At 47.2% G+C, this 26,665-nt stretch overlaps 1 long non-coding RNA gene across 2 annotated transcripts; it reads left to right on the top strand.

The window, feature by feature from the left end:
* Window positions 1–1,876: 1,876 nt before the first annotated feature.
* Window positions 1,877–23,236, top strand: LOC311593734. Of its 2 annotated transcripts, none has more exons than XR_014777827.1 (3): window positions 1,877–2,041; window positions 11,516–11,596; window positions 23,023–23,236. It is a non-coding gene; the product is annotated as an uncharacterized lncRNA (long non-coding RNA). The 2 variants fall into 2 exon arrangements; XR_014777828.1 differs by lacking the exon at window positions 1,877–2,041 and adding an exon at window positions 4,535–4,585.
* The last annotated feature ends 3,429 nt before the right edge of the window (window positions 23,237–26,665 follow it).

The following is a 26,665-nucleotide window of genomic DNA, read 5'->3' as shown; positions in this document are numbered from 1 at the left end:
TCTCTTGGGTGTTGGAATTAAAGGCACAAGCCACGCCCCTTGTGTCTTTACTGCTTCAGAACCTTTTGTACCTTCTGGAGCATTCTAGGGACAGTTTTTGTTGTTGTTGGTGGTTTTGCTTTGTTCTTTTGAGACAGGGTTTCTCTGTGTAATAGCCTTGGCTGTCCTGGGCTCACTTTGTAGACCAGGCTGGCCTTGAACTCACAGAGATCCACCTGCGTCTTTCTCCCCAGGTGCTGGGATTACAGGCTGTGGACAGTTCTAAACCTTCCACAAAGCGTTCTGGTTTTACAGATTCCAGCTTGGAGGGCTGAGACTTAATGTCTGGGTTTAGAAGTGAGGGCAGCCACACAGACCAGAGAACGGGTGGCGTGAGTTATCCAATCAGTGCTCTGTGCCCCATGTGTTTGACAGCCCTTCTGCCAGACAGCTCCCACGTTTCAGAGCCCACAAGAGCATCTGGGAGCAGAGCTCAGAAGCCAGGCACACAGCGTTCCTTGCTGCCAATCACTTGCCACTCAGCAGCTCTCTGCAGCCCTCTTCAATGAATCAACCACCGGTTCTAGCTTAGAGGAAGTGAAGTGTGTACAGAGATCACTGACCTACTGAGAGAGGGGTCAGGGAGGCCAGGGAGGCCTGTGATGTCTCAGTTAAAGTGTGACTTCAGCAGAGAAGGACACAGGGCACTGAGTTCATAGTGTGGTGTCAACAGGAGCAAGTCCCATGTGGTGACTCGGCATAAGTCATCCGGAGGCTTGTCGCTTTGGATAGAGGATTGCATAAACATCAGGCTCAGCATGTTGTGAAGTGCCTACACATGGTGCTCACTGGAGGATGGACAATTTGGGTGTCCCCTACCTGACCCCCACTGCTGCAAGGAAGCCAGGAAGGATAGGAAGCAATGATTCCCTCTGATGAGTTTGCAGCGGTTCATTCATTCTGTTTTGTTGTTTTACTTAATATTTTACTGTCCTGAGAATGCTTACTGAAGGAATGCTGCTGCCGCCAGGTTTGCTCACTTATCTCAGACAGGGTCTCCTTATGTAGCCCAGGCTGGCCTTGGAGCTCTTTCTTCCTTTACCTTAGCCTCCCGAGGGTTGAGAGTGTAGATACACCACCAGCCCTACTCTTGACAGCCCTTTACATGGGCATTGTCATTGCCTATAGGCACAGTGCACAGAGGGCAAAGCGTCACCACGCCCAGCACCTCTTCCCCGGGAAGCCCGGTAAGATGCAGAGGGCCCGCCCTGTGCCTCAGTGTGTCCTTATGCTGGGGCCCATAAGTTATGTTTTAAGACAATTAGGGATGTGTGTGTGTGTGTGTGTGTGTGTGTGTGTGTGTGTGTGTGTGTGTGCCCATGCTCACCCGATGCTTTAAACTCACAAAGATCTGCCTGCATCTGCTTCCAAAGTGCTGGGCTGAAAGGCGTGCACCCCCGTGCCTGGCATGATCTCCACATCACTACAGCTTTGTGGAGAGAGCAATGATGTGAGAAAGAGGCTGGGAGACTGACATCCAGGCTACTCCGGGGAACTGTGACTCTGCATGGGTCACCCGTGTCTTCCAGGAAGGGTCACTCTGTGTTTATGGAGTGAATGCATGCATGGCTGGATGGGAGGATGCAGTGACATCGCTTCAGACATTTTCATGTTCAAGAGCAGACGCCCCTTCCATGGACGTCAGATTTGCTCTTTGGCTACTTTGGCTAAGGCAGGACTGTGTTCCTCTGAGTTAACTCTCTTCTCCATTTCCTGATCCAGGTAGCCCACAGAGGACATTTGAACAGTTTAGAAGGGGGGAAGTGAAACAAACAGCAGGCGTTTAAAGCCCCCCCCCCCCACCCGCTGGAGGCCCGCATAGGCAAGACTTTCACAGCTCACACAGGCTGTGGCCCGGTCCGCAGGCTTCTTTCCTTGGTATGGGGCAGGGGCTCTGCTACAGCCCTGCAGTCCACGCGCACAGCACCGCTGCCTTTGCGCACTCCAATCCTGGTCTCGGTGGGTAGCCGCTTAACTTCACGGAAAGGGGCCCATCTCTCAGGTAGGTCACTGAGAGATAACGAGGAGACACGCAGTTTCTGTGCATCGTGGGGGTTTTGGGTTGGTCTCCATCGCTCCTGCTCTCTCCCCATCTTCCCTGTTACACACCCTGCTGACCCCAGGAGCCTGCTCCTACAAGTACACGTGTCTCACTTTATAATGCACCTTCCCCGGCCAACAACGTTCCTCTCCTCCTGGCTTTGCTTCCCAAACGTAGCTTGAATATAGTAGTTTCTTGTCCTTTTCTATTCTAATTTTCTTAGAAAAATATTAAAATATAAGGAAAGATAACAGTCAACTTCTTGGCTATGCTGGTACCAATGCATCTCAGTAGTCACCCCCAAAGAATGTTCTAGCAGCTCGCTCGCTCTCTCTCTCCCTCCCTCCCTCTCTCTCTCTCTCTCTCTCTCTCTCTCTCTCTCTCTCTCTCTCTCTCTTTTCTTTTGGGTCTCACAAAGCTATTGGTGTTGTTTGTGTGCCCAAGGCGGATGCAAGGCAGTGTCTCAGGATTAGTTTTGCAATATGTGAACCCAGTGACTCCTGGATGAACCAAGAAGGTGATACGGTTCAGCAGGCAACCACTGGCAGACCCACCCACCCGCAGCGCTCTGCTTCCGAGCTGCCTCCTGAGTCTAAAGTTCAGTCCTGAGGCTAGGCCTAATTATCTTAGATGACTTAAGTAAAAAAAAAAAAAAAATGAATGGAGTTTCAGAGTCAAGCTGAAGCTTGCAGGCCCGATTCCAGTGTTTTCCAAGACTACAAGAGTGGGACCCATGGACAGAGGAGCCATGGGGGACTGGGGAAGTTTGCAGGGCTGAGACCTGCCCCACAGGAGCTACACAGTTCTGCCTCACCCATTCTTTCATCTGGTCCATGCACCCACACGGCAAGTGCTCCATTGCTGATCTCCACAGCCAGCCACAGTACATAATGAATCAGTTGGCCCTGGAAATTGAACGCAGCATTTTGCTCACACTTGGCAGTGCACTGCTGTGGAACAGGCATCCTTGGCCCTGTTTTTCCTTCTGCTTGGAGACTAAGTTGCTTGGTCTGACAGTGAACTCTAGTGCAAACAACTCTTGAGTTTGCCATCTGCCCCCTGCACTGGGGTAGTCTCTCTAGTAGTTGAGATTACCCATTTAGAGACCAAAGAGTTCAGACCAGCAATGTCTAGCACTCCGGAGGAACCAGTGTGCCCACGGACCCCCAGGCCAGGACTCGGTCACTTTACCTTTCCCAGTTGTTATGGGAAAAGCTCCCACAGGTGACCACTCAGACACAGTTTACAGCCAATTAAAGTCTGTATTCCAGCCGGCTGGGACTACACTCAGGTGTTGGGACTCAAGTGTAGCAACAGGGTGTTTAGGTGAAGGGATTTTTAAAACCCAAAAACCACAGCCTGCTTTCTCCCTTGGCAGCTGCAAGGGTGGGGGTGGGGGTGGGGGTGGGGGTGGGGGTGGGGGCGTGTAGGGGGTTGTATAGGTAAGCAGTTTAACAGGAGCTAAGATAAATTATCTTTGACCTTGGATTCCTAGAATAGAGCTGGGTAATTTTTCACAGGATTCTCCATCAAGGAGATAAAAATCTAGTTAAACCCTAAGGTAGCTTTATCAAGAACACAAGACAGAGGAACCACTGCACTGCGTGTTCGATCACACAGTCTTTTGAGACTGTAGGGGCTTCCTTCTAGAGTTTCAGGGCTTTAACAAAAAAGTGCAGAGATTGTTCTCAACTTTTATTATTAATTTTTTTTTCATTTTTGAAGTAAATAAGATAGTGAGAACAATAAAATAACAAACAAAGCATCCAACTTGCTCATGGCCTGTGGCGTTTGCTGGCATCTCCAGTGTGTGGAGGGTTTGGTAAAGGAGCTGGAGGCGATGGGCCATGGAAGGATGGACACTCAGACGATAAAGCTTTGGTGTGGCCTGCCAAAGGAAGCTTTTGTTACCCAGCAGCGAGCAGGAAGTGGGCTCCCACCTTCATAGACAGATACAGCTTCTGAGACACAGTGCAAACTTCGGTTTTGAAGGTGAAATCCCTGAGCTTTTCGAACTTCTTGACAAATGTGGAAGTGTAGCATCCTCTTTCCTCCCTCTGGCCTCCCCCATCCCCCACCCCCTTCATGTGCTTCCTGTGCCTGTGGTCCTGGTGTGCACACTTTCTTCACCCTGGTTCAGACCTTGACTAAAGATAAAGATCCACTTCTGTCTCCTCCCTGCCACTCACCAGTTTGTGCTAGCTCAGCCAGGAAGTGAGGGGCTGTGAACAGCAGGGGGGGCGGGGGGAGCACTTTAAACTCTCACACCAGAGCTATTTTTCTTTTATTATTAAAGAATTTTCTTTTTATAGTAAACTAGACGGAGGATGTTCAGAGTTCAGGTTCAGAAAGTACAGGAGCTTTTTGCTCAGCAGAACCCAAAAATAGAGTAGAAAAAAAAATACAGCTTGGCAAATCTTTAATCCCCCAGCACTGTTCCTTCTCTTGGCTGCCCAGGGATCTGTAGTGCTTTCTCCTTCCGTGTGGGAACTACAAGCCTGACGGGTAGGATCACTCCACTTCTTATGACTAGTTTACTTTATATCTTGATTTTTATTTACTTTTTTTTTTTTAAAGCATCTTTAAAACAGAACATAATGCCCAGCCTGACTGTAAGGTTTTCCCTGGAGCCGCAGACTTGTGAGCTTCAGGTTCAAGTGCAGACAATTAACATAAGATGGTTTCACTACATGACAGCCCCCACCCCCCACCTCACCCCATTTGGTGAACACACATGCTCACTTTACTAATTAAGTCACACTTACAAGTAACAATTATTCTGCTTGTATAGAACGAGGCATTATATTTTGACTAAGCATTGACAAATTACCCAGCACTCAGGAGGCAGAAGCAGGCAGATCTCTGTGAGTTCGAGGCCAGCCTGGTCTACAAAGTGAGTCCAGGACAGCCAAGGTTACACAGAGAGACCCTGTCTTGGGAAAAAAAAAACCTAAAACATTTGACAAGTTATTATACTTTGAACTGTTTAGAATGGGAAAACTCACTGTAATAAAATGAATGGGCTGGGGATGTAGGTCGGTTGTCAGAATGCTTGCCTGGCATGCCCAGGGTCCTGGTTTCATCCCCAACAGGCAGAAACCAGGTGACAGCCCCAGCACTGTGGAGATGGCGATAGCAGTGGCACACCCTCTCACACACAAAACTCAGGTCCATAACCGAATACTGCTGATGCTATGTTGTTTTTACATGTTCATGTTATATGTTGTTGTGTGCGTGTCTTACAGGTGCCATGGCATGTATGTAGAGATCTGACTAGTTCTCTGCTTCCACTTGGCTGAGGCAGGGTCTCATGTTGTTTCTGCCCAGCTGTACTCCAAGCTAGCCTATCCATCAGCTTCTAGCCTTATCTCCCGTCTCTGCCTCCCATTTCGCCCTAGGATTGCTGGGATTGCAAATCCATACCAAAGTACCCAGATTTTTGTTTGTTTGTCTGTTTTTTCCCCCAGAGTCAGGGTTTCTTTGTGTAGCCTTGGCTGTCCTGGACTCATTTGGTAGACCAGGCAGACCTCGAACCCACAGAGATCTGTCTGCCTCTGCCTCCTGAGTGCTGGGATTAAAGGCGTGTGCCACCCACACCTGGCTGCATGCAGAGTTTATGTGATTCCCAGTGATTAAACTTGGGTCTTCAAGCTTGTATGCCTGGTGCTGTTTCTAGTTGAATTTAACACTGATGTTGCACTTCTAATATCATTGTATATTTTAAATGATTTATTTTATTAGTGTGTGTGTGTGTGTGTGTAGGTAGGTAGGTAAGTAGGCAGGTAGGTAGGTAGGCATGCACATTTGAGTGTGGTCCCCAGAGATGTCCCATCCCTGGAGCTGGAGTTATAGGCAAATGTAAGCTCCCCACATGGGGCCTGGGAACTGAACCTGGGTCCTCTGGAGCAGCACTCCTCACTCTTTACCACTGAGCCATCTCTCCATCACTCTCTGCTGTAAAGACCTTGCTTCTAGATGTTCAGTGAGATGGCCAATTCACCCTCTCTCGTCACTGCTCACAGCCAAGATAAGTCACGTGAAGCTCCTCACTGGAATCTGCTTTTTGCAGGACACTGTGCTAATCAGTGAACCTTGAACTCTGTTTCTTTTGTTAGCTGTTACTGAGCCTGCAGAGACCCATATTGCTGGTTTGGGTGTGTCCTGATAAAGGATGTGTTCTCTGTGAAGTGGCTTGGTGTGGAGTATATATGTTTGAGATCTTCAGTCTCAAAGGAAGAAACACTCCCACCCCCCCACCCCCCCCACCCCCGCCACCCAGAATTGTGCTAAAGTATATTTTATCCTCAGTCAGTTACCCTCGCATGTGTGCATAAGCCACGCCCAAATGAAGGACGGAACAGCTTACCCTGTGTCTCACGGGCGAGATGAACATCTGGCCAGCTCGTCTCAGCATTGCTCTTTAGTTGGAACCACATTTCCCTTTACCATTTCTCGTTCCAACTGGGTGCCACTAAATGCAGATGTGTTAGTCGTTTTCTCTGTTTTCTTTCTGCCAGAGAGTATGGTTACCATGGGTTAGCACAGGGATGCTTGAACGAGTGTCCAGGCTGGGTTTCTTGATGTTGCGTTTATTGGTTGTTCAATTTGGGTTTGGTGAGATGTGGATGTAGTGGTGGTGGCAATTTGGGAGACTTGAGTGAATAGACTTGTGTGATGGGGTGTGGGCCAGGGAATCTCAACCATGGACTTTCTCTTGAAAATGTGTGTACATAACCATGTGTTGGTGTTATTTCCAGGCCACTCAGCTCCTGACATGCATCCACAGCGCTCTTGTTAGATCCTCTTGTCACCAATCAGCTGGCTGAGGTCCATCTGTTGCTGATGCTGGCAGGCCCCAGCTGTTGAGAACCTGAGGTGTAGGGGACTGGACAGGCAGACCCAGAAGCTTACAAGTCCAGTCTCTGAGCATCAGGACCAACACTAAATGCCAGACAGTCATGGCTCTGTGAGCTTATGTTAGAGGCTTGCTGCTCCAGACTGTAGCCACTAGCCACTCACACTGCAGCTATTGCAATCCTCATCTTCCAAAAGCAGTGAGAGGCCATCAGTGGCTGCAAGCTATGTATGCCTCTTGGACTATAGTTTCTGAAGAGGCCTCAGATGTCGGGACCCTCGCTACCATCACAGCTCTCTGACCTTGAGTGTTGAGACTTTTTAGTCCCTGGCAACATCTGTTATTATAGTTCTTGGGCTTAGACTACTAAGGCCCTGTCCCCTATGACTTGGCAGCTTCATGGAACAGTTCCCATGAGTAGGGGGCCTAGTTGTTCATTTCTGGTCCATCACAGTTTTTCTTCCTACGTCTCATCCTGGCCTCTGTTGCTTTCTCCCTGCTCTTTTCTTTTCTTTTAAATTTAAGTAATTTATTCAGATTGTATCTCAATTGTTATGCCCTCACTTGTATCTTCCCATCCCCCCCCCCCTTTCATCCTATTCCTCTCCCCTAGGTCTGTGACGGAAGGGGAACTCATCCCCCACTATAAGATCACAGCCTATCAGGTCTTTTCTTGGTAGTCTGCTTACTCTTCCTCTGAGTGTCACCAGGCCTCCTCACCAAGGGGAAATGGTCAAATAAGGGGCACCAGAGTTTATGTCTGAGTCAGTCTCTGCCCTCAACACAATTGTGGAGAATGTGCTGTTCATTGGCTAGATCTGGATAGGGGTTCTAGGTTTACTGCATGCATTGGCCTTGCTTGGTATAGTAGTTTGAGCTGACCTGCCTAGGTCCAGATCTGCCAGCCTTAATGATCTTCTTGTAGGTTTCTGGAACCCTCTGGATCCTTCTATTTCCCCATTCTTCCTTACGTCTCTCACCTAGAGTCCCAATAGGAAGTCCCAGTATCTATCCGAATCTCCGGCTAAGTGAAGACTTTCAGGGGACATCTCTGTTGGGCTAGTGTCCAATTATAAGTGAGTATATACCATGTGTATTTTTCTGCGTCTGGGTTAACTCATTCAGGATGATCATTTCTAGTTCCATCCATTTGCCCGCAAATGTCAGGATTTCCTCATTTTTAATAGCTGAGTAGTATTCCATAGTGTAAATGTACCACAGTTTCTTTATCCATTCTTTGACTGAGGGACATCTAGGTTCTGGCTATTATGAATAAGGCTGCTGTGAACATGGTTGAGCATATGTCCTTGTTGTATGGTGGAGCATCTTTTGGGTATATTCCAAGGAGTAGAGTAGCTAGGTCTTGAGGAAGCCCTACTCCTTCTCCCTACTCTTTATTATTTGTTCTTTGTTGTCTCATCATTGATGTTTCCCTGGTCACTCTTTGAGATGTCAGTTGCCCTCCTCCTCTTCTTACTCCTCCTGCTCCTCTTCTTCTTCTTCTTCTTCCTTCTCCTGCCTCTGCTGCTGTGGCTGCCACGTGACAGACCTCTTTGTGTCACCAGCTCCGTCTACTTTGATAAAGGTTAAAGATTTGAGAAAAGGCCACTCAAGAGAAGTCTGTTGATGACATAACAGCAGTTGTAACGTGAAGGGGCAGCATCTCCCAGCTGGTTTGAAACGTAAGCCAGGGAGCCCGGTTATGCAGCCAGAAAAGGAATCTGACATACTTCACCGATACCAGTACAATCCCTCATGTTTTGCTTCAATCATAGGCCCTTCTGCTGGGCCACCAGGGCACCGGCTCTCCCTCCAGCCTAGGCGAAAATGACTGTTTATGATGACCAAAAAAAGCCAGGCATAAGCTTTTGAAACAGCCATGGCCAGGTCTTCTGGAGCCAGAACTGTGTTTTGTAGCAAGCTGCTATGGATGTGACGCAGTTCCTTCTCGCTGCTCATGGTTCAGAGAAGCTGACCCAAGAGAGTCCTCTGTTCAAGGCACCAGGGGAGACTCCAATAACTGCCAATTGTGACATCTCAACATCTTTCTTTTTCTTTTTCTTTTCTTTTCTTTCTTATTTTTATTTTTTTGACATTTTGTTGTATCTACATTTGCATCTAATATAGCCATCTTCTCACAAAACTTACATATTTATAGGGTAACCAACCTATTCATCATCTCCAGTCTCTATTTCCTTCTCCTCCTCCCAATTATAGTGGTAAGGTTAATACCCAACTCCTATTTTATTAGCAATTTCCAGTGTACTATATTGGTAACTACTGTCTTCATGGCAAACTTTACATCTTCCTCTGTTCTTCCCATAAAGCCACTCAATGTAGCCTTTGGCCCAAGCCCCATAATTCCTATTCTTTTGTTGCTATATGCTCATTATTTACATTTTTATTTATGTTTTATGCTAACTTGCATATTTTTTTATTAACCATAGATTCTTTTCTAATACAATATAATCTGAATACAGTTTCCCCTCCCTCCACTCCTCCCAGTTCCTCCCCGCCTCCTCTCTCATCCAGATCCACTCCTTTTCTGGCTCTCATTAGGGAAAAACAAAGCAAAACAAACAAGCAAACAAAAAACAGGTTTCTAAGACATAACAACAAAACATATCAAAATATAGTTTAATAAAATAAAACAGAAACCATCATATCAAAATTAGACAAGGCAAGTGAACAGAAAAATAAAACAGCCCCAAGAGAAGGTGCAAGAATCAGAGACCCACCCATTCACACAGTCAGGAGTCCCATAAAGGCACTAACCTGAAAGCTGTAGGCTATAAGCAGAGGGCCTGGTGCAGGTCTGTCTTAGTTATTTAAATGAGACCTGAATATTAAAGGGGCTTAGAGCAGATGCCTATCATAATAGCTGTAGGCCTTTTAACTGTATTCAGTGATGGTCTGCTTTTAGCCACACACCCCTGGGGCATTTTCATTATCACATCATTTCAGAAAACACCCAAGGGTGAGCTGGGAAGGGGTGATCTTGATCCTGGGCAGGACAGCATAGCAAGGAAAAGAGGTAGAGAGTGTGCGAGGGAATTAGATTGATTTCTTTTTAAAGACAGTGGAAGAGTCTAATCTTTTTCTGAAGAAGACTTCTTCATGCTGGTGACTCTTCATTTCTTTCCTAGAGGAGGAGAGAGAAGGAATTCTGAGAGTGTTTATAGCTGCCATTATGGCTTTGCCCTGCTGGGACTGCACGGAGAAGACAGCCTTCTTCCCCCTAAGGCTTTCTGTGTGACCTAGAGCATTCTGGGGAAGGGGTTTCTGAGTCACTTGTGTCTAGACACATCTAAGGTCCCAGACGCTTCTGTGCCTGTTTGTCTAGTGCCAAACGCAGCAAGGGGAACAACATGGCGGGCTCCCTCTGACTCATATGAGTGGAGAGGGGGTTGGCAGGTGAGCAGGTTCACTGGGCCCGGTTTGCGCCACACAGGCAACATTCCTTCCTGTGAACGCAAAATCATGCTGCCTCTTGCCAAAGATGATCGGGTAATGGGATGATGTTGAATTTTGTCTTTGTCTCCTGGGGCCAGAACAAACCGAAGATGGCTTTGAGAAGGCTGATGAGGTTTAATCCTTACGAAGAATGTGACTGTCATTCAACAGTGTAGGCATGCAGTAAATACCTGGGCATGCATTCAAAGGATGTACCATTCAAACAGGCCACAACTAATTAAGTTAAATTAACTCTGACAATTAATTAAAACATATTAATGAAAAGAAATATAGAAAAGATAAATAAGCAAGATAAAAGATGGGTTTGGGTTTCTCTTTAGAATAGTAGTTCAACACATACGTATTTAACCCTAGGCTCTTCTGTTTCTCTTGACGTTTTTTTCTTTTATAAAGAATTGTTTGTATTTTTACCCTGTGTGTCTGTATGACTGTGTGGATATGTGCACATGAGTGTAGTACCTGCGGAGTCCAGAAGAGAGCGCCAGATCCCCTGGAGCTGGAGTTATAGACAGTTGTGAGCAGTCGGCTAAGTGGGGGAAGCCAAGCCAAGTGCTGCCAGAGCAGCCAGGGCTCTTTCTTATGAAGCCGTCTCTCCCGCCCAGTGGTTGGTAGTTCTTGATAGACTATATGCTTTGTAATTTCAGGGTTAAAGGGTAAGACATTTCCACTTTTCTTTCAGTGTAAATCATCAGAAATTTGGATCAAGGAAATGGAGTACATATGTATGTACATTTTTAAGAATTGCTAGTAAGAAAGGTTAAACCAAGCTTCATGTATTTACAGCCTGCAAATACTTAATTTGAAAAATAGTCCCCTGGCTGGGCGGTGGTGGCACACATCTCTGTAAGTTTGAGACCAGCCTGGTCTACTAAGTGAGCCCAGGACAGGCAAGGCTGCACAGAGAAACCTTGTATTGAAGAAAAAAAAAATTTCCTCGAGCTTTGATTTGTAGTTCAAGCTAGTCTTGAAATCACCATCCTCCTATCCTAGCCTTAGGAATCCTGGAGTTACAGGGGTGTGCCACGATGCCTGACCACACTTTCTTCTTATAGATGTACAAAGTGTATTTTAGTGTTTTATTTTTATTATTTTTTTAACTCATTCAGGTTGGAAAGTCTACTGCACCCGAGGAAGAGAGAAGCAGGGGCTGGCGTTCCCCTTGGTACTGTCTACCACACCAAACACTGGTGGGTATACTTTAATCTCTACTGCCAATGCCTGTCTGAAAGAACGCTCAAAGGATGAAGGAAATGAAAATGGCTCCCAGACCACCCCTCCCGGAAAGCGTGTTGCAGGCCACAGAGGTCCTGTTAAGTACTCTGACAACGAACAGTGTGTGGATAGCTTGTAACCCCATCCTTAGGGTGAGGATGCTAGGGGAGGGGGCTAGCTGGCAATCACGTGATCATATTAGGTTCCGAGCACCCCGGTAGGATGAGGGCGTGGAACAATGTGTGATAACAAAGCAATGCAAGATCACTCTTGTTTGAGTGGTGATTTCTTTGAAGTTGCGTACAGGAAAGACAGGTAACCAACCAATCGCTGCTGCGGAGTGAGGAAGAAGCCGTGACCTACGGCGCGGTGGTGGGGGTGGGGAGTGCAGTGATAGACTATGGGATCCCTTTCACCTGTGCGCCCCTTGCGTCCTGACTCTGTCAGTGGGGCTAACGTGATATTCTCACCCAGGGCTAGGATCTTGCTTCACTGTGTTTGGCGGCCCCCTAGGGTGCTGAGTCATCAATGGCTGTTTGAAATTCCGCAGGGTGAAAGGTGTCTTTGCTTCTCTCGGTCCGTCGCTGCTCTCCCAGAGTGCTCCCTTACACTCCAACTGGCATTTCCTGTTGTAGGTACTTTGTCTCGCGAGTGAAAGTCCAGTTTCTAGCCGGTTCACTAGCTTCCTCATTCTCTCATTCATGGAGCGGTGATTATTCACAGTGATCTTTGTATGGGGAAGGCATTGTGTGAGATGCTGGGGTAAGCAACGCGAATAAGCAAGACAGACAGCCCGGGAAGATTCAAACCCCCAAAACCCTCACAGGGGGATGAGCTCCTGACTGAGCAGCTGCGGAGTGTTACAGGGTACGTGGGTGACCATGCCTAGTGACAATAAGTGAAGGAGGTTTGCACAGGAATGCCAGGAGCTGGTGGTGGGGACCCCAGCCTTTAATGTCGCTGAGGTATCAGTTCTACATCTTGATCCAAAGGAAGCAGAAGGGGACTGTCCCACACTGGGCGGAGCTTGAGCATAGGAGACCCCGAAGCCCTACCTCTTCAGCGATATACATTTCCTCTAACAAGGCCACACCTCCTAAAAGAGCCACTCCCTATGGCATTCAAACACTTGAACGTAGGGGGTTCAAACCATCACACCTTCTGGAAGCTTCCATTTCCTTGTCCGTAAAAGAAGGAAATCCTAACCTTAGCCTGGGGGGAAGATTGAAGAGAGAGGATACGGGGACTAGGGAGATGGCTTAGTAGGTAAGTGTGCTCACCCTGTAAGCCTGGAGATCCGAGCTTGAGTCCCAGCACCCGTGTGAAAAGCTGGGCGTGGTTGCTTGCCCCTGAACCCGTCAGACGTGGGTGAGCAGCAGGTTCAGTGAGAGTCCCCTTCTTAAGGCGATGTGGTAGAGAGCAGCCTTCAGTCAAGACTTGGTGTTGCCTCCACCCCCCACCCCGCCCTCACCTCTGCCTATGCATGGAGCCCCGCAGGTGTCAGACAGGGAAGTGAAGAGACACAGGGAGTGAAAACTCGGTGCAGACTGACTTGGTCAACCTGGGTCAACCTTGGTCAACCTGCCTGGTGATGCGTTGTCAGCATACACAAAACACAGTACTGTTTGGGAAAAGATTTCCAGGAAAGTCCAATTCAAGGGGCACAATAAAGCTTAACGTGTGGCTATATAGACCCTCTTCTGCACGGTACATGTTCCCGCCCTCTCCCTCCCTTGGGGTGTTCCAGGCCCATTGGGCACGGGTATTGGGAGATGCTTCATCTGCACACTCAGGGGTTGTAGGGTGTGTGGGGACTTTATAAGGAGTGTAGCCTGAGAATTGTCAGGGTGACAAATTCTTACTAGGGTTGATGGGGGCGGGTAGGATGGGGTGTGGGGGTGGGGGGGGGTAGAGTGGGGGAGGGGGTTGGCTTTGTGTCGCAGGCTGGGAAGGGGGAGATCGTCAACTCCTGCTGTCCTCATGTTTGAGGTATCCAGGTTGAAGCTCCCTCTACCCTTCCTCTGTAACCCTGGGCTCCCACACAGTGTTCCCATGAGGGCGGGTTCTACAGCTAAAAGGCTTCTAAGTCTCTACTGTGGCTTCTGACTGACTGATAGCAAAGAGGTCAGCAGGCCATAAAGTACATGTGGCATCTCCCCTAAGGATGGGTAATGGAGGTCTAGGAAGGGAAGAGTCTAGGATAATCTTCCTGGGGAATGTGGAGTGGGGGATTGGGGTAGGGGTTAGGGTAGGGGGTGGGGGGAGGTCTGCCTCTATAGTAGAAGGTGGGGGGAGGTCTGCCCCCACAGATTGCAGAAAGGTCACTAGGTCATTAACAAGCCCACTCTCAGCTTTCTGGCTGGAATGCAGGTATTTGATTTTTTTTGTCTCCTCCATGGACTAGCCACCCCTGTGTGAGCTAACATTACTGGTTCTCTGATTTCTTCTCTATGAGCACAAGGGCCTCTGTGTCCCTAACTTGAAGAGAGTTAGCGTGAACTTAAAGCCCGGTAGTGTTTGCTCAGGTTGCCAGGTGTACGCCTGCCATAAACATTCTTCTATTTGGTAAAGTTTGCCTGTGTGGTCAATTTGGCAGGCTCGGCACCCATCCTGGCATGAGCAGAGGGCAGCTAAGTCCCGTCTCAGCACAAAAATGCAAGCAACGTTCAAAGTCAGAAGATGAGCTGACGCCCCCTGGATGCGTGTGGGAAAGTACTAGCAGACTGGTGGGAAGAGAAGAAGGGCTGAGGTTTCAAGTTCTCCTCCTGAATCTTCTAGAAAATAAGATGGCTGCCTACCACCGCTTGTTTGCTTGTTTACTTGACGCAGTCTCACTGGATTGGAGTTTGGGATATATCCCAAGCTGGTTTTGAATTCATGATCCCTCTGTCTAGGGTTTCTGAATGCCAGGATTTTAGGAAGTGCACACACAGCCGAAGTTAGTGAATCTTGAAATAGCACCCATTTGCTTGGAGGTTTTAGCTCCTACCATATACACACCAGCTTGGAGGCTCTGTTATGGTGCAGTAGCTCACAAGGCGACCAGAGCCCCAGTTTTCATGGCTAAAAAAAAAAGATTATGCCAGCAACTAGATGGACCACGAAGACAGACTTTCTACAAATTGTCAGAACTTTCTGGAAATTTGAGGGCTATCCATCCGACCACACAAATGCATTGCAGTCACAGTGGGCAGGGAACTGCCGTCATGGCAGGCAAGGGGGCCGGGAATTTTTTCCCCCTGCGGTAGCATTTACATACCATTAAACAGATGCTCCTAGTTATTTAATAAGAAATAAAATGTATTAAGTTATTGATACAAATATGCCTCTAAAAGGCATCATCTGAACTGAGTCACTGACAGCATCCGGTTCACAAATTGCTTGTCTTTGTTGACCCTGGGGGCTGACGTAAGATCCACAGAAGTGGCTCGTATCGGAAGACATCTTACTAATCACTAGATCTCCAGAGGAATTTGGGCATTGGCAGAAAAGTCTGTGCATTCCCTGAGCTTTGCCTAAGACATTGGTGAGATTCTTTCTGGGTGGGCTAAAGAAGGACTATACCCTGGGTCAGGATAACCTGAATTACCCTCAATGGGACACAATTTGGTTAGCCTAAAGTCGCCAGAGAGCCAATTCTTGATTGTATTGCCATATTGAAAATTTTAATCTCCAACAATTGGTATCTGATTCCCAGGTATCTGAGCTTTTAGCTTCCACTCTGAACATTTTTAAAGCCATGGGCATTGGTCCCAGGAGAGCCAATAAACGTGTGTGGGAGGAATACATATTCCTTGTGATGCTCTCATTTCCATGAATAGAGTTCCTGTCTATTACTTGAGACTTTGCAGTATACTTCTAAGGTATTTAAAGACGGAAAAATGTTAGTTCCAGAGCTCTGGGTCATAACCTCCTGGCCAGAGTGACATCATCTCCCAGGACACATGTGAAAATCCCTGGTGACATCATTGGTTGTCATAACTGAGAGAGGGGTACCTTTGGCTTCTAATGGAGCTGAGGCCACGTGGCTATGGAATAGTCTATCAAGCATGGGGGGCAGCATCCCTCAGCAAAGCACCATCTGTCCCTGGACTCCATCAGTCCTGAGGGTGAGGCGCTCTGACCTGCAGAGAGTACATGCTCAAGGTAAGTGCTGGCCTAGATAATTTATTTTAAAATGAAATAATGGTGTTTTAAGACCTTGAGTTTAGGGGGCGTGGTGATACATTCCTTTAATCCCAGCACTCCGGAGACAGAAGCAGGCAGATCTCTGTGAGTTCGAGGCCAGCCTGGTCTACAAAGCAAGTCCAAGACAACCAAGGCTACCCTGTCTTGAAAAACCATTTAAAAAAAAAAAAAAGACCTTGGGCTTTGCAATTAAAATTTGAGAACACTATCTAGTGTTCATCGTGCCAGAGCAAGTTTTTATGTTTACAAATTTGTTGTTTGTTTCAGTCCTGGTGTTGGTAGCAGTACTGATCCGTTGTTATCATATATTTAAGGCTCAGTAATGCATGCTTAGTGGTTTGGTGAATGCTAATGCTCTTTAGTATTGTTATTGCTGACTTTTTTTTTTTTCAAGACAGCGTCTCTCTGTGTAGCCTTGGCTGTCCTGGACTCTCTTTGTAGGCCAAGCTGGCCTCGAACTCATAGATATCTGCCTGTCTCTGCCTCCCAAGTGCTGGGATTAAAGGCGTGCACCACCATGCCAGGCTATGTTTGTTTGTTTTTGTTTGTTTGTTTTTTTGTTCCTGGTAAAGGTTCTTACCTTCCTGAAAGTAAAAACAAAACAAAACAAAACAAACAAACAAACAAAAAAGCCAAAAGATACAGATTGCTTAAGTACAAGTTTGTTAAGCAAATCCAAGAAAACTACCAGGCAGAGTAAAACATACACCGCCAAGAGAGGGCTGGGAGAGGGCTGGCTTAACACAAGGAAATAGGTTTTTCAGTCTGGATTTCAAAGTCTTATGAATATTTATGAGGCTGGTGGCATATTTGTGAAGGTAAGGTGACCTTTTCCCCCACGCAAGTCATGGATCTCCTTTTAAGTCATTTCTTCCTATGATCCTGTTGAAAAGCCCACAGAAGGGGGGTCCAAACCACTGTGTGAAGGCTATTATTATGAACTCCGGTCTTCTGAGGACATAGGGAACTGGCAAAGTGCTTTGGTATTTCTGAAACAGTGGGAGGAAAACCTCATCAAGTGACAGGGTTCCCGAGACAGAGCTACAACTTTTCTTGGTCCTCCCCCCTCATTCCTCAGCCAACCCTCCCCCCACTCCAACCTGCAAACCCCGTATTTTATAATCCACTGAGTCCGATTACAGCTACCTTTATGCACGTGGCTGTGGGACCATCTCCTGAAGGAGGAGCAGTCTACCAGAGACACACAACTGAAAGAAGATGGCGATCGTTCCTTCTGCCTAGAGCTCTGCAGCTTTGTGAGGTTTCATGAGCTCCCCCTGCTCCCATGTTGGGGTGTCATCGACTCATTGATTTTGTGCAGATGCACAGCTGCCGGAAGTTCCCACATGCACAGGCCTTGTCGCTTTCGGAAGACACCGTTTTAAAGCAATCCTCCTTATCCTCCTGCTCTTATAATTTTTCCTTCCTCTCTTCCACAGTGTTCTCTGAACCTTGGGGGTGATGTGCGCATGAGCGAGCGTGTGTATATTTGCATGTTACTTTTGATCAACTTCACACAAAGCTAGACATTCACAAGGAGAGGAACTCTCAGCTGAGGAATCTCCTCCATCAGGGTGGCCTGTGGCCATATCTGTGAGGGCATTTTCTGCTTGCTAAATGACGGAGGTGGGCCCAGCCCAGTGTGGACAGTGCCCCCCCACCCCCACCGGCAGCTAGTCCTGGGCTGTGGGAGAGAAATGGTTGAACTTGAGTCTGAGAAGAAGGCAGCTTCTTCTGCAAGCTCCTTCCTTGGTCCCTTCATTGGCACCCCTTGTTGACAGATTGTAACCTCTGAAGCTGGAATACCCCCTTCCTTTCCCGAGTTTCTTCAGAACATGGTCCAATCAAACTAGGACAGGAATATCTAGTTGCCGCTTGTTTTAAAATAAGACTTTCTGAAGCATTGCGTTATTCACAGCTGTAAATTCTGTACCTCTCATCAAACATTTCAGAATGGCTGTTCTAATTTTTTTTTTTAACCTCAATTGCATAGGAGAGTGTTGTGTCTACGTGACAGGCACAAGTGTGAGAAGTGTGCGTCAATGGTGTTCATCTGTGGAGGGGGCCTCGGCATGAATGTGGACCCCGAGGCAGTTTTCTGAGCAGGGCCTGAGACAAACAGTTGAGTCTGAGATTGACGTCACAGTTTCTCACACGCCGCTTTGCATCCTCCGTCTTCTCCTTCATTCAGATAATCCACTAAAAAAACTGTTGAGACTAAACTATGTCTTTTATGTCATCCCGTTTTGGAAGGAAAGAGTTCAATCTTTGTCTTTAATTCCTAGACTACAGAAGTTGGGGGAGGCGGTAAACTAAAAAAACATATAAAAACGGAATACCCAGGCCAGGAGAGAATGCTCGGTGGTCAAGAGCACCGGCCACTCTGGCAGAGGGCACAGCGTTCTCATCACTACGTCACACCGGGCAGCTCGCATACACCTGTAACCCCAGCCCTGGGGGAGCTGACGTTTCTGGCTGCTGTAGGCTCCTTCACTCATGTGCACATACCCACGCATGTACACATGCTTTTAAAAATCAAAATAGGTCTTAAAAAAAAAAAAGAAATGAAGGCATTCATCCTTGAAATGAAACACAAAGCCCAAAGGTTTGTCCTTAAAAGGTGTTTAAAAACACTGAAAATTATAATTGTTTTTCAGAGCCCCGGGAAAGCATTAGGAACAGTGCTAGGACCAGAAGCCCACATGGTGAGAAGGGGTTTTAAAAACCATTAGAGAACACACCAAGCAGTTCTGTGACGTGCTTGTAAATTGGAGGCTGACAATTTTCTATAAGATAAAACAACACGTTTAAACTGACGCCGAAAGAAGAGAGAAGTCTGAACAAAGCAAGGGCCACGTGAAAATAGAGGTGATGGTCACAACATGCACAGAGCCTGGACCAGGGCTGCAGAGTGGGCACATGTGTTTACAGAGACCCTATACTGTGTCCCGTACTTATATGTTATCATATCAAGATTCTTGTTTTGTTTTGTTTTTCGACACAGGGTTTCTCTGTGTAGCCTTGCCTGACCTGGACTCACTCTGTAGACCAGGCTGGCCTCAATCTCACAGCGATCTGCCTGCCTCTGCCTCCCGAGTGCTGGGATTAAAGGCGGGTGTCACCAACACCTAGCTGAAATTCTTAATTAAAAAAAAATTAGAACCTCTCATATGGATTTTGTTCCTGGCACCGCAGATTCATGTAATGAGTCCCATCCATAGCCATGTAGTTTTATAGGTGAGGTTCGAGCTCTGATTTTTGTTTGTTTGTTTGTTTGTTTGTTTGGCTTTTTTTTCCTGAGACAGGGTTTCTCTGTGTAGCCTTGACTGTCCTGGACTTGCTTTGTAGACCAGGCTGGCCTTGAATTCATAGCGGTCTACCTGCCTCTGCCTCCCAGTCCTAGGATTAAAGGCGTGCACCACCTCTCCTGGCTCAAATTGTGTTTTAACGTACATATAATTTAAAGCATTAAGAAAAGAAAAGAGTCACTCGAGTTTGCTTTTGACAAGGTCAGTGTTCTTTGCAAACTTCCAAGGTCTCTTGGTAAAAGCCATCTAGAAATTTTGGGGGTAAAGTGTGATTTCGTTAGAATAGCCAGGAATAAATTGTGGAGCCATTCATTTCCTAAGGAGTTGTATGTTGACCTATAGCATGGAACTGTCTCTCCTCCGGGGATGTTTTCTGCTTTTCTTTCTCTGGTCCCAACAAGGAACATGCTGGCTGCAGGTCATTCTAGGTTAGTTGATAAGTTAACTATTGTAAGCTTTTCCGGCACTTGGAGACTTTTAAAGTCTTAATATGAATTTTTTTCCCAGGTCACTTACTAGTGAACCTTGGAAAACTTTGTCAAGTTGACAGGATGCTTGCTCAAAGGAGGATCCAGCAGGATTTTTCTGGAAACTCCAAGAAGACACAATAGATTGAACAGTGGTGTAAGAATCTCACTGAGAGCTGCTGCTATAGCTGCAGCCTAAGGTCTAACCATCGCTGTTCCTCTGGAGCGTGGGGCTGATTGTGTGCCTTTGTGTTTAAGATTGTTCTGGCCAGGTGTGATGGCACATGCCTTTAATCCCAGCACTCGGGGGGCAGAGGCAGGCAGATGGCTGTGAGTTCGAGGCCAGCCTGGTCTACAAAGTGAGTCCAGGACAGCCCATGGCTAACACAGAGAGACCCTATCTCGAAAAACAAAAAACAAACACACAAAAAAAGATTTCAGTTGTTCATTTGATTTTATAACCTACTTCTGTTACTGAATAAAAGCCCACATCACCATGACCTCAAAACACCCATGTCTCTTTTGTCCATTTTTGTGTTTTCCTCCTTGCTTTGTTGTTGTTGTTGTTGTTTGGTTTTTGACAGGGGTCTCACTACGTAGCTCTGGCTAGACTAGAACTCACTATGTTTGGAAGCCAGGGGTACACTTGAACAGTAAGGTACAAATCAATTTTGAGGCTAGCCTGAGCTACATGGAGAGCCCCAACAAGTACTTCATAAAGGTGAGCTGTTATTTCCTAGCTCCAGACTTGAGATCAAAAATACTTTGTGCTCTGGGTAAACAAAGAGAAAAGCAGGCTGCCTTGCTCTTCTGGTACTGCTGACAAACATTGCCCACTGTTTGGGAACCTCTGTCCTTCCTGCTCACCTCAGTTTCAGGGGCTTCCCAGGTCTGTTTCAGGGGGTTGTCACGAACCAATTGCTGTTGGTGTGTGTTAGTGACTTTTCTCACTGCTGTGACAAAATGCCTGGCGAAAGGACTTGAAGAAGGAAGAACATATTTTGAGTCATGATTTGAGGGTGTGCTCCACCATGGTGGGGAGGGCATGGCAGCCTGAGTATGACGGGGCTGGTCACACTGTGCCCACTGTGAGGAAACAGAGAGAGATGGATGCTGGTCTTAGCTTGTCTCTTCTTTATCCAGTGCAGGACCCCAGCCCTTGATTCCCTGCTCAATCAAACCAAACTGAAAACGCACTGAAAGAAACACTCAAGGTGTGTTTCCATGGTTATTCCACACCCTGTCAAGACGACAATGAAGATCAACCATCACGTGGTACATGCCAGAAGACGCCCACGGCCCCGAGTAGACCACACCTGGGGTGATGAGAGCCCAGAAAATAACTGAAGAAGCATTAGCAATAAGTGACCTGAAAAGTAAATTCTGCTTATTAAAAGGAAAGCAAATGCATGGTGATTATACACAATGAAAATAGTAAAAGAGATAAAAAGAGAAAAGAGGGGGCAATGGATGCAGAAGAATAAAATGAACTATTAATTTTCCAAGTATGTAGAGACAGATCTTGGCTACATATTAATTTTTATGTCCTGGCCCCTTAGCTCTCACAGTCTCTGACAACCCTGACACCTCACCATTTTGTTCCATGTTTGCTAAGAGCATCACACACTATTTTTACTGGGGGAGGAAATGAATATGGCAGGAAAAAGGTTCTGCTGGGCAGATCTAAGCCATTTGACAGCACTGGTACTCAGCATGGATGCTACTTAGAGGGTTGGGGGCTGAGATAGCAGGATGACTGAGAAGCCTGCACTCATCTTGGGCCACCAATAAAGGAGTTTTGGCCATCAGAACCGACGTGGGTGTCAATAAGTGGTTCTGCCACTGGGGTCAAAGTCCAGTTTGGAGATTAGAGAGCAGTCAACACTTTAGCCTGAGTCAGAAGTGGGGTCTTGGCTTTTCGCCAGTCAGTTTATCCTGTATACTCGCTGATAGGCTCATCGACCCACTTAGGTACTTCAAGTGCCATGGAGTGTGGGAAAATGAACAAGCCCTGTGGAGTACCAGTGTGAGCCCAGGGTCCTGCTTGCTGCAGTTCTCTGAGTGCGATGCTTAGCTTCTCTAAGCTGTTAACACAACACACAGACTTCCAGCTTCTCAGAGAGGCTGCCTGAGGGTTAGCTGAGACAAGGTGTAAGAAGCTTCTGGAATGTCTAGAAAATGCTCAGTAAATATAAAACAACCAGATGTTTTAATTTCTCTTCCCACTGTTGTAATAAGATACATTGACATACATAATTTAAGGGGGGGGGGAAAGGAGTTTATTCTGGCTTGTAGTTCAAGGTCCAGTCTACCAAGGTGGGGAACTGAAGGCACCGGATGCTTGAAGTAGCTGGTGATGGCGTATCTCCAGGCAGAAGATGGAGATGAGCGTGTTGTGTCTATTTTCCTTTTCTCCATGTTTACAGTCCAGGATCCCACCTAGGGAATGGTGCCTCCCAGAATGGGCGGGTCTTCTAACCTCAGTTAGTGCAATCAGGGTATTCCCCACAGGCCTATCTGGGAGTCCATTTCTCAGGTAGGTCCCAGATTCTCTCCAGTTGGTATCACCAACCATCACACTGGATAGCAGTACATTTCAGTTTGTTGGTGAAGCCCACGGGGAACGGAACCATCACAGGGAAAGAAATCAGCTCATGCCCTGTCAGAGGAGGGAGCTAGCTCTGGTGAGCTCCCTGTGTTGTTGAGGATGACTTTGAACTCTTGGTCCTCCTCCTGCTGCCTCTTGAATGCTGGTACTACAGGGGTGCACCCCACAACCTGTGGTTTGCCTCTGGGCTTTTGAGTTGTACAGACTGGATGTGTTTTCCACAAAAGCCAGAAATATGCAAGAGTTCATCCTTGCCTTGCAAGTGTTAAATTTTGATGCAGGAATAAACCAATTAACTCAATGAACAAGCGAAGAACAGACAGACTTACTGGCCCTTAGAAGAGGAAGATGGCCAGTAAGGGTTTGGACACATTTTAGTGTATTCTCTCAATGATGCTGCTATCAAGTACATTGTGATGTCTCTGAAAGTGAGAAAACTCAAACACAGAGAGGTCAAAACCACCTGTCTGGCATCCCACAGTGAAGAACCCCGGGTCTCAGAGCAAAGCTACCTGCTTTTGCACTCAGCCCAACAGAACCGCCGGTCTGTTCCTTGTTGTATCTGAGATTATATTATACCAACACCATTTCAGAAGCTACAAGAACAACACAAGCAGTTCACATATGCCAGTCACACAGATGTTCTGAGTATTTGTATTTCTTCCTCTCATGCCTGTCTCTTCCTCCCCACCGCCCTCCACACATGCTACTTCCTAAGTCATGCTCAGTGTGTCCGGACCACCACACATAGGACAGTCAGATCTTGGTTTCTGAAAGCCATTCTCTACTGAAACAAACTTGGCACCCCCCTCCCCATTTTTTTTTTTAAGGGAGAGGCTTCCTGGGCAGGCCTGGTGTAGAAGAATGGCCTCGTGCCATCTTCTTGTTCCTGGAGATGGAAGAGCTCAAAACTGCAGCACGTCTTGATCGCTCACCGGGATCCATTTGGAGAGATTCTACTGGTTGAATCAGGATGGTCCAAGCATTAAAAGGAATAGCAACGAAAGATTACAGCCCGTTTGACCATACGTACCTGCAGCAAGTTCACACGGGGGCGGGGGTGGGGGGGGTGGGGGGGGGAGGAAGGGGAGACACACCCCTGACAGAATGCTGGCTGATAAAGCTGGGGGGATGGTCAGTCTCAACGACATTGCCATTGGGCCTCCACAATGGAGTCACATAGTCTATGTCAAACTTAATGTGTGGATTTTTAGTTTTTAGTGTTTAGCATAACATCTTGCATAGATGATCGCTAATTTTCTTGATAATTTTCCAGGAGAATAAATGTTATAATTCCACCCAAACCTCTTAGATCTGGTCTATTTGTAGAGAAAACTGATTATGCATGGATTCCCATTGCCTCCAGGGCCAGGGACATTTTGTCCAACACCCCTTACCCTTATAAAGGGGTGTGTTTCTCTTTCACGTCTTTGACCCAATAATATGAGTTCTAACACCATACTTTCTCTGAGTCAAGCCCTGAGCAAAACACATCCCAGTTTCTCCTAAGCCTCATGAGAACATGGGGACACGAAGTATCTTAGCCTCCATTTACTAGTGGACACCTCATATTACAGCCAAGCAATGGCTTCTCTGTAGTAGAAGCCAGGTAAGGTCATCACTTCTGAAAGCTAGGATTTCCCCACTATACCAGCTTGAACTTCCCAGGCCATGGAGTTCGAGGGTGTTTCTAGAGAGCAGAGGGACATTGAGGACTTGGATTTGGAAGTCAGCAAGCTGGGACACAGCTTGCAAGGCTCACAGTAGCCCTTACCCCCTTAGTCTGAAGCACGGCCCAATCAAGAGCCTTAGAAGAGGCTTCTGTTTCTTTGAAAACGACATGATGTAATTGGGTCAGGCAGAGGGCCCCACTCGTGTTACGCACACCACACACTCCTACATGCTGCAACCACACAGTAGAGCAAAGGTGCTCCCACGTCGAGATGTGCACCGGAAATGAGGCAAGAGTGGCGCATACTTTATCTCCTGTCTACCATGTTGTTTCTGCTGGGGTTGCTGGATTCATGTGAGCTTCATTCTCCCAATCAGCCCCTGGGCATCAAGTAGGAATGACTGGTGGTCACTGGTTAGAGCAGGCTAAGTGGCCATTACAGCCAACCTTACTCTATCACCAGCTTGGAAGTTTCTCTCCCAGTCACTGAGCAGTTCATAAGCACAAGCTGTTACTATAGGTCAGAGTCAAGGCTAGGTGACCTTCTCACGAACAGGCCAGGGACAGCAAGCATTGTCCTTTCTCCAACTTGATCCTCTGCTGCTTGCTTCCTATCTCTGGGCCTTCTCTGGCCTCTCTGTGCTGTGCTCCTAGTGTGACTCCTGTAGTCCTCCTTAAAAACAATCCTTGAGCTAGCCTTGCCATTGTTCCTGGATATGGTGATTGCTACAGGTACCAAGGAATGCATCCCCTGAATTTCAGGACCCCAGGAGTCTCCCCATTCCTAGGTCACTGTCTCTGGGGCACTCCAAGAATCACCCCCTTTGTGAGCACTGGTCCATGGAGAGACTCTGGGTCACCTGGAGGAAGCCAGAGCTGATCTCTGCATGGTGTATGGGAGGGAACAGGCAGACAGTTGCCTGGAAGGAGACAGGAGAAGGGCTGGAGGTGTGGGTGACCCTGAGAGGGGCACTGTGGAAGGAATTGAAGAGAGAGGCTGAAGGATGCGTGGCCAGAGAGCAGAGGCCCTGGGAAAGCTGATCTGGGCTGAGCTCTCCAGTTGGGGAGCAACACTGCACAGGACAGGAAATGCCAGTTTACAGACTTGGGTCTTTATGTTAGAGAAGCAGAGCCCCAGCTACAAAGTAAGAGCGAGACGGGGTCAAGATGGGTACTTGAAAAGAGTTTGTGCCTTGGTCAAAGAATGGATAAAGAAACTGTGATACATTTATGCTATGGAATACTACTCAGCTATTAAAAACAAGGAAATCTGGAATTTGCAGGCAAATGGATGGAGCTGGAAATGATCATCCTGAGTGAGATAACCCAGATCCAGAAAGACACACATGGTGTATACACACTTATAAGTGGATATTCTCCCAACATGGATGCCCTCTGATAATCTTCACTCAGCAGGGGATTGTGACAGGTGCTGGGACTTGCTATTGGACTCCAGGTGAGAGAGGTATGGAAGAATGGGGAGAGAGAAGGATCCAGAGGGTCTAGCAACCCCACAAGAAGACCATCAAGGCTGGCAGATCTGGACCCAGGGGGGTCCTACACAAACTACTGTACCAAACAAGAACAATGAATGCAGTAAACCTAGATGCCCTATTCAGATCTAGCCAATGGACAGCTCATTCTCCATGATTGTGGGGAGAACAGGGACTGCCTCTGACATGAACTCTGGTGCCCTCTATTTGACCACTTCCCCTTGGTGGGGAGGCCTGGTAGCACTCAGAGGAAGGGGAGGCAGGCTATCTGGGTGAGACCTGGTAGGCTCTGATCATATGGTGGGGGAGGAAGTCCCCTTCTGTCATAGGTCTAGGGCAGGGGAATAGGATGAAAGAGGGACAGGGAAATGGGAAGATACTAGTGAGGGGATGACAACCAGGATGTAATCTGAATAAATTATTTTTTAAAAATAAATTAAACAATGAAGAAACAGAGAAGGAGAAAAGAGTTGGTCATGGTGACACATGACTGTAATCCCAGCACTCAGAAGGTGGAGGCAGGATTTAAAATCCAAGATCAAGCTTGACTCCATAGCAAACAGAAAGCCAGACTGCATTACTCGAAAGCCGATTAAGAGCAAGAGAGAGACAGGGAGACAGAGACAGCGTGATGGGGATGGTGGTTATAATGGTTTGTACGTAAAATATCCCCCCTGGGTTCATGTGTTTGGACTCTTGGTCCTGAGGCCCCATAGTGCTGTTGTGGGAGGTGGGTGGGTCTATCCGGAGGAAGTCTAAGGGGTTGTAGACTGGCCCCACTTGCATCTCAGTTTCTTTCAGCTTTCTGCTCTGTAGAGGTGTGAGCCAGCAGCCTCAGGCTCCTCCTGCCCCAGCAGGCACAGCTGGGCTCCTGCCTCATGCTTTGCCTGCCATGACAATGGAAACCAGAACAAATCCATCTTCCTTACGCTGGTTCTTGTCGGATGTCCGGTCACAGTGAGCATATAAACACTAATGTTTATGGGCGCGTGACTTGAGAAGCTGGTAAGAGCGAAACCTGAAAGTTTATGTGGTTATTACCGAATCCTCTAACAGCAAAGGGGATGTCAAAATCTAAACTTTCATAAGGGTGATGAGGGCTGGCAAAATGGCCACATAGCATTTTCTACTAATAAAACAAAGTTTGGATTTAAAAAAAAAATAGTTGTATGTAAAAGTAGCTTTTATTTGCCTGATTTAATTATCATCTCCAAGGCTTACTGCCTCCGTCTGCTAACCTAGGCCTAGTCCCGGAAGCTTCTAGCCTCCAACAATCTAATCTCGGCCTAGAATGTTTTCAGCCTCTTA

This window comes from Acomys minous (genome assembly GCF_964271855.1).
Source record: "Acomys minous genome assembly, chromosome: 3".
NCBI classification, from domain to species: domain Eukaryota; kingdom Metazoa; phylum Chordata; class Mammalia; order Rodentia; family Muridae; genus Acomys; species Acomys minous.
The sequence above is the reverse complement of the archived record's forward strand: the minus strand, read 5'-3'. Positions and strand labels throughout refer to the sequence as shown.